The sequence below is a fragment of the Bactrocera dorsalis genome, chromosome 2 (genome assembly GCF_023373825.1).
Source record: "Bactrocera dorsalis isolate Fly_Bdor chromosome 2, ASM2337382v1, whole genome shotgun sequence".
NCBI lineage: Eukaryota > Metazoa > Arthropoda > Insecta > Diptera > Tephritidae > Bactrocera > Bactrocera dorsalis.
Window position 1 is genome coordinate 94311758 of NC_064304.1, and position 8460 is coordinate 94320217.

General features: G+C 36.3%; 1 protein-coding gene and 1 long non-coding RNA gene across 7 annotated transcripts in view; one reads left to right on the forward strand and one right to left on the reverse strand.

Moving 5' to 3' along the window:
- The window catches only part of LOC105230895 (neuronal PAS domain-containing protein 2), a 109788-nt gene extending 103768 nt beyond the window's left edge, over positions 1-6020 (reverse strand). The window contains exon 1 of one of the 6 annotated variants that reach the window (XM_029552279.2): positions 5248-6020. The gene's annotated coding sequence lies outside the window, so the exon portion shown is untranslated. Of the gene's footprint in view, positions 1-128; positions 1219-5127 lie in introns of those variants that run through there. The other 5 variants (XM_029552278.2, XM_029552272.2, XM_029552283.2 and 2 more) reach the window with 5 other exon arrangements.
- Positions 6021-6480: 460 nt separating this feature from the next.
- Positions 6481-7680, forward strand: LOC125776211 (uncharacterized). Its single transcript, XR_007421496.1, has 2 exons — positions 6481-6772; positions 6875-7680. It is a non-coding gene; the product is annotated as an uncharacterized LOC125776211 (long non-coding RNA).
- Positions 7681-8460: the final 780 nt, after the last annotated feature.

Sequence of the window (8460 nt, forward strand, 5' to 3'; positions counted from 1 at the left end):
TTCAAAATTTAGCGTGTTTTTGCGCTGCGCTAATAAATATTCATAAACTATATTGCAGCATTTTAATTTATTTCTTATTGTTTTGCGCCTTTTCTCGCACCGGAATTGTAAATAAATCACAGACTCACACACACGCCCGCAGACAGGCTTTTGCAAGCCGACATGAAGCGCCACAATTGGTGATTGCGTTTTTGCTGCACATTTAGATACAAATTTATTATCAATATTGTTGTTGTTGTTGCTATTGCGTGTTCGCACTTTTTCGCAGCAATTTCTTTTCACGACAAATTTGCAGTTATATTTTTGTGCGTTCGCGTTTTCATTTTATTTTCTAACTTTACAACTGGAGCAGTTGTTGTTTTTGTACGACTTTGTTATTGTAGCCATTGATTGTAGCATTGTATTTTTCAATTTTATTTTTCATTTCCATTCAGTTTTTTTTTTTTTGTTTGTCTCATTTTCGCTTATTTATTATTTTTGTTATTGTTGCTTTTGTTTGGTAGCTTGATTTCTTTTGATTTTTCTTGCGTGTGGCAGCCGTGACACGCAGCACTTGCGGTCTGTCTAACGCGTGTGAAACGAATACACAAAAGCGGTCTGGCCCGGCCGTGCGGCAAACGCCTGGCGGCAGCAGCAGCGGCCGCGGCTGCACACAGCAGTCGTCGAATCGAATCGAATCGAAATCGTTTCGCGACTCCAGCGCGCAACAACAACAAACACAATTGAAACGAGCAAGAAACGCGAAAAATGCGCGATTTGCACAATTGCCAGTGTGTGTGATTGTTTCGTTGCTGTGTGCGTGTGTTGCAAACCGTTAGCTGGTAGGTGGCATGCGCGCCACCAATAAACAGCAATAAAAAACAAAAATTGAGTGACTAAGCGCCGCGCAGATTTGAGTGAATGAAACGAGTGAATTCGCCAGCGCCATTGGAATACGTTTCGGTCGTTTTTTTTTTGATTATAGTAAGGGTGTGGTGCGGGGGATGGTTAAAGCGCACGATAACAACTCTTATAATGCTAATGCCACTACTATAACTGTATATGTAGGTGTTTATGCCAGCATTTAGCAACGCCGACGGCGTCGGAGAATTTTTGTATTTTTAATAAAAAATTTTATATTTAATTTACAAATTTATATGACAAAAAAGCAAACATTTATGCTTGAAATGTGCATATTTTTATTTTTTCTCTCATCTAATTTCTTTTTCTATTACTTCTTTTAATAAAGTACATACATACATATGTATGTATTGCAATAACATAAGGCTGAAAAAATTACACACGAAAGAAAATTACGATTGAAAAGAGCTTAAAAAGCGCATAAGCTGAACAAAAAGAAAATAATAACACCGATCAATTGTTGACGTCACAATATTAAATTAAAAATAAACAGTTAACTGCTGTAAATATTACGGACACATAGGATCTACTTTTTGATGTTTAAAATACATTTTTCGTTCGTTGTTCCTGCACCGCAGTAGTTTAGAGAAACATATCGCATATCAAATATGGGGGTTTTCAATAGGGTACTGCAAAAGTAGACCGATAGGGAAAGGAAACGACGCACATTGGTTTCTGCTAGTGCATACTGCGGCTAAAAATATAAGGAGTTGTCGCAGGACAATGACATTTGGTACATCATTGTTTTGGATTCCAATTAAGAAAAAAATGAAAAAAATTTTTTAAAAAATTTTATTTTACGCCCACCTCCCATATAAGGTGAAACTTAATTTTTGACCTAGAGCACTGATTTTTGGTACATAGCATTTTTATGACATTATATATGTTGGTGTTAAATTTCAATAATATCCGCCCACTTTTACGCCCACCTCCCATACAACTAAATTCTCTTTTATTAAGTCTCTTTTAGCAAATTTCTTACATCTTCGTGACATTCTGACATTGTTTTTTTCAAGGGGGGCAATTTGGGGCAGCTGAATTTTTTTTTATCGTTTAGCTGAGACTTCAGGCTTTAATTCGGTATATGTATGTCGACAGCGGTAAACAGCGCTAAAAAGATGCACCACTTTGAATTTGAAGAACATTGAAATTTTGACGTCCAAATTATGTTGTTCCACAAAATTTTTTATGCATTATTTTTTTCAATGGATTTTGATGCAAATTTTTTCTTTGATACATATTATAAATGAAAAATAATAACAAAGTTGAATTTCAATAGTTGCTTTATTGTATCAATGATTTGACTTTTGAGTAAATTTTTTGCTAATTTTGATGTTCTCTACATTCACCAACTTTGGGTATTTCTGGACAAAAAACTAATGCAGATAGAATCCTAATACTTTGGGAAAATAATGTATAGATAGTTGGTAACAAACTGTGAAATTTTCATTCAAATCAGACAACATGAAATTTTTGAATTTCGGCCACAGATATCCCAATGTGCGACGCCATATTTTTCCCGCTCTTTTGACATTTTTCTTCAGTAAGGTTTGCCATTTCATTATGGACAAATATACGATCCAATGAAGATTCGAATTTTTTTTCCTACCGAAATTCGGAGGCAGTGACCTCAACCAGAGAACGTAAATATACTTTATAAATATACTTTACGTTCTCTGCCTCAACTTTGAAAGCGAGGTTTTCAATAAGAGCGCTACAAAAGAAATTTTTGTTTAATAAAACAAAAACGGTTTGGGATATCAATGAAATTTTTTATTTCTGTGAAAGTACATTTTTACATACGTACTCCCGAAAAAAATACGTTTTTATACGGTTTATGGCCAGCGGCGTCATTGTGCGGTACTTCTTCCATGATTCCGTTACTGCGATGGGAATCGCTAATGCTCAATGATAATCGATTATTTTTGGCCCGATTGGATGATATGTATTTGGACAATATGTAGTTCCAACAGGACGGCGCCACAAGCCATACAGCGAATGTCACAATCGATTTATTGAAAACCAAGTTTCGTGAACGAGTTTTCTCACGAAATGGCCCAGCCAGTTGGCCATTACAAAAGAGCCTTAACTTGAAAAATGGCAAATATTCTGGAGGCAGAAAAAGTAAAAAAGCTAAGTTAAGCAAGATATTGTTGAATTGAAATTTCTTTGAATGGTAGATGTCTAAGCATATTAAGAATTTTTATATTGAATAAAAAAAATATTTTGAAAATACATATTTGATTTGTGACTCTTTTGTAATTAGTTTATAATTTATTTTAAACTGATAAATTAAATATTTTATGGGCAAAGGGAGTCCGCAGTACGTCAGCCGTCTCTTAATATGAAGTTTCATAAATACATACATTCTTACATATACATAAAAGAGGGAACTAAACTCAAGAAGCGTAACCAAGGCAGCCGACGGCTAATTCGAATTTAAGCGGAAGGACTATGCATGCACAAATCGGTTATAAAAAATGTTTTTTGCATCTGCTCTGCTTTTAAAAATAATATTTAAATATTTAGCAACACAAATATAAAAATGTTTGCATTATCTAAATAACAATTATATTTGTGACATGCGATTTGATACTATCTAATGAAAAAATCCTTGCCCCTAAAATTTAGAAAAGTTTTAGGATGACAGAAGCGACCTCTTCTTTTTTTATAAATTTATGTTATGCCATAGACATCATTAAAATCCTCAATTTATTAGTATTATAATCACGTTTTTATGTTTTTATGTTTTTTTATTTATTTTCTTTCATTTCATTTTTTTATTTTATTTTTATTCGCTATATAATTTTATTTTATTTTTGTAATTATTTTTAATTGTCTTTATTAAAGGTTTTTTTTATATTTTTTTAGCTTTCTTTATTTTATATCTATTTATTATTATTAGTGTCAATATTTTCTGCTGTCTAAATTTAATTTAGTTTTTAGAAGCATTCAAACTTTTGTCAAAACCCTGTTATATTTGAGTTAGATATTTTTTACCTTGAACAGGATGTATTAAGTTTGTCACGAAGTTCGTAGCACGCAAGGAAGGATAAGATGAAGAAAACGGCGGAAACGCCTTAGTCGATTTGGCCCAGACCGTCTGCCTGCATATACCCAAATTATTATTATTATTAATCCCTCAGTTTCTGAGTTAGTGATCTAAAATTTTGCACACCTTCTTTTCTCCCCAAGAAACTGGTTATTAGTCGGAAACGCTATAGCACATAGCTGTCTTACAAACTGAACAATCCGTATCAAGTACTTGTATAGAGAGCTTTTTTATTTCAATACGGAAAGTCCGGACAGCGCCCAGGATAGTACATATTTCATGAGCAGAGAATTGTCATTAATATTTTCACACAAAACCAAATTCTATAAAGGGACATTAGAACGTTCCAAGGACCGGGCACGGATACTATTGTATAAATATTTCGTTAAAATTTTCTCTGATAAATGGACAAGATTTTATAAATTTTTTTCAAGAAAATTGTGTACAATTTATAGTTCTCATTTTCTTTTTTTATTCTTATTAATTTGTGCTGCTTTGAGACAGGTATTTTTAAGAATGATAACAGCAAACAAACTAGCACTAGCGCCGTTTGGCTTGCGGTGGCTCAAGGGAAACTAATGATATGTGTTAATTGGCTCGCATTTGTTCTGCAGAAATATCTGACTTACAGGTTCTCACTCGAAGAATACATTTAAATCATTCATTTTTGCCACGCCCTCATTTATGGACAGAACACTGCGACGGTGTGTGTCTGGTTATGAGGAACTTCACTCAATATGGGTAACTCTATCCAAAATTTGCATTCAAAAATTTTGTTCCCGCAAAATATTTATATTTTTTTTAATTCTTTGGTGAAAGATATTGAAACGATTTTTGTTCCTGCAGAGTTTTTTTTATTCTTTGAGGATATAAATATTTGATTTTACTTCGGCTCAATATGAAACATTTTGGAGTTAAGAATCTACGAAATTTCAACCCTCGAAAAAACTATCTTGAAAAATTTGTGTATACGAATAAGAGTTTGTATCTCATTATAATATTTACGATTTTTTCTCAGCTTTCCAATGAGAAATGTGTTGAATTTATTCAAATTTATTTATAAACAAAAAGTATATTTTTATAAACAAATATATGTACATATACATATATATATTTTCAATTTGTTACACGCTTGTCGGGCTCTTACAATCGGGGTATGAATTTACATAACATACTTAATTATGTATGTAAGTTTCTAATTTAATGCGATTCCCAAATTTATTTTATCTGTTCTTGATAGAAATATACATTACATTTTGCATATTTTCTTAATTACATTTATGATATTCAATTACATGAGTTGTTTGATTGCACTTGTTACATTTTTATATATTAAATTATTTAACTGGTCACCAATACAATCAAAATGTTGCGTGTTCTTCTTTTCGCATAATTCATTGTTATATTTATTGCAGCTTTTTATGCACATTTACGCGTTGTTATCTTTAATTATTAGATTTGTTTATATTTTCACTTGATTGCACTCCGTGTTTACGTGTTATCATTTTGTACTCATTCAAATTACTTAATATTTATTTTTTTTAATTCATCCTTATCACACGTTTTTTGCATTACTATATTTGCCGTCTAACACATTGCGTGCCAACGCATTGACCGCAAGTGGAAAAAATTACAAAAAAAAAGGCACGGAACCCGTCGAAACATATGACAATGCAATAATATGTAACAACACGCAACAACGCGTTGCTGGACGCGAACGACAACCGCCGCCTCGAACAAAACAAGAAAGAACAAAACAGAACGACAGCGGCTTCAGTGACTGCAGCGGCAGCGACATATGCAACCGGCAAGCTTCCTTTTTGTGTATTCTTTTTGTACAACTTGCAACAAACAACGGCTAATCGACGGCCGATGAGCCGCTGGCATTGAGACGCACGATTACTACAAACTTTAAAGCGGCACAAATGTATGCTGGCTGCCGTTACGATGCGCGCACTCACCGCCTAAACAACACACGGACTCGTTGGCGTGACGCCAGCAAACAAACAAACGACCTGATGTGCTGGCTAAACAGGCGCACAATATGAACTCTTCGAGAATCCAACAAGAACTGAGAAATTGGAAAAACCAGTCCTGTGTGTTGGCCAAAAAAAAAACCAACGTAACCGAAAAACCGCGAGTCAGAAACTAGTGGCTAACAATAACAACAACAGCTAACACAATTGAGTATTGGAAGCGTTGGAAGTTCCAGTGGCAGCGCGGCTTGAGTGGGTGTGCGCGAGCGCGTCTGCAAGGCAATGCGCTATTGCAGGCAGGACTCCACAGCCTGGCTGAGTCACTTTGCTGCATTTGCAGTGGGTCTAGCACCGAGCGATGTTCTCACCGCGCTGGAACGTCTTGGAAGCGTTTGAGTGCAAATGGCTGCTAGAGTGCAACTGACTGGCGAATGCTGACGAACGTGTGGGCAAGTGAGATGGCAATGCGCTGCAGCGCGTGGAGGCGGCGTTAACGGCAAATACCACACTGTTCCGTTGCTCATTTCGTTCCACGCGGTGCTCTATAGCCGCGCTGAAGCAATCTACCAATTATGGAAGCTATTCTAGCGACGCATACACAAGTGTATTCTCTTGCAAGTTTACGTTCGCGCTCAGCAGGTTACAAAACGCGCTCATCATGTGGTTTTTGAAAACAGCACCGCTATGCAGCTATCTCTTTCGCTCTCACTGCTTTCAAGTTGCCTTAAGATATTCGCCACAGACGACGCGTGGGCGTGGCTTCCGCTTTGCTGCTGGCAGTAATGAAAGGCTGCGGAAGTAACAGCACAACAACAGCAAAAACTTTAGCCACAACAAAAAATAGGTATATACATATTGTTGTAATCTGTTTTTCATACATGGCCGCTACTTGCAAATATTGTTTCTTTCATTTGTTTTTTTTTTTCTGCAATCGCCGCACCGCCAGCTTATGCCCCCGCCAGTCTACTAATTAATTACGGTGTAATTAAAAATTTTTCAAGCTTAACTTTTATTAGTTTATCTCGGCATTTGCATCTCGCTCGCAATAAATCACGCTTCAGTAGTTCGGCTGCATTTGTTGTTAGTGTTAATGGTATTGTTGTTGACGATGGTGGTGGTGGTGGTGGTAATGGCGGCATGCACCACTGCCGGAGACAGCGACGCGCTGACGACAACCAACGGTTGAAAAGTAAATATTGATATTTCATGTTATTTTTTCGTCTGCCTTGCCATTTTGACATGAGTCCATGTTTGTATGTATGTAAGTATGTGCATTTGTTTTGATGTTTTTCACTTTTTCCATGTTTCCCTTTGATAAAATATGCGATTTATTGCACATTTAATGTAACTCAGCTCCTGCGACATGCCTCACCTTGTCAACCATTTGCTGGTTTTGCATGTAACAAAGTTCAGATAGAACCATTTACAAGCCGCTTAAATATTTTGCAAAAGGGAAGAGCGAGTATGAGGCTTTCTTTTGGATTATGGTATATACATATACTTCTACTACGAGGTGTGTTCAAAAAGTATTGCGAATCGTAACTGACAGTTTTCTTCGATTGCAGGGGCGTGGTGCATCATGAGTTCTTGCCACAGGGAAGAACGGTCAATAAGGAATATTACCTGCAAGTTATGCGCATTACGCTTCTCTTGACGAGATAAAGACGGCATCGAAGGAGGAGCTGAAGAAGATAAAAAATGATTTTTTGAAGTGCTTCGAAGATTGAAAAAACCGTTGGCACAAGTCTTTAATATCTCATGGGGATTACTTTGAAGGGGACAAAATAGATATTCATGAATAAATAAAAAATTTTTGAAAAAAACACAAAATTCGCGATACTTTTTGAACACACCTCGTATATCCCCTTGACTTGTGGAGAATATATTCATTTTTGACTTCCAAGTTTGCGCTGTTCGAGGGGTTCCTTTGCAAGACGCGCTAACTAATCCAAATGAAAATCTTCAATTAGGGTTCATTGAAGCCTCACTGATCTCACCGGTTCCACGTGGATATCTTTCTTGAAACAAACGGTTCTCCATCAAACTTGAGTTCTTGCGGTGGGGATTGTGAGCTAGGTTTGTCAACCAAAGTCAACCTTCAATTACGAAGACTCGACAATCGTGGTCCACGAACCCAAAATCGGTTATTTTTAGATTCAAGCAATATAATGGTCGGGTAAGAAGAATACAAATCTATCCAATATTATTTCAGGGACTATCTACTTGAAAAAAAAAAACACGAACAAACACCGCAGTCGATGGAACGATGAGCTATACGAAATACTTGTATACGACGACATTGGCATAGTTCAGCGAATTAAGAGACAGCGGCTACGGATGAAAACACTCCAGCTCTGAGAGTATTCGGCGCAGTACCCGCCGGGGGGAAGTAGAGGAAGAGGAAGACCCCCACTCTGTTTGTGGCCTGTGGTCGACAAGGAAGCTAATTTTAGTCCGAGTATCAGGAAATTAAGAAGCCACGTCATAATTTTTGGCAACGGAATGAGGCTTGAAATACATATATCAAGTTTT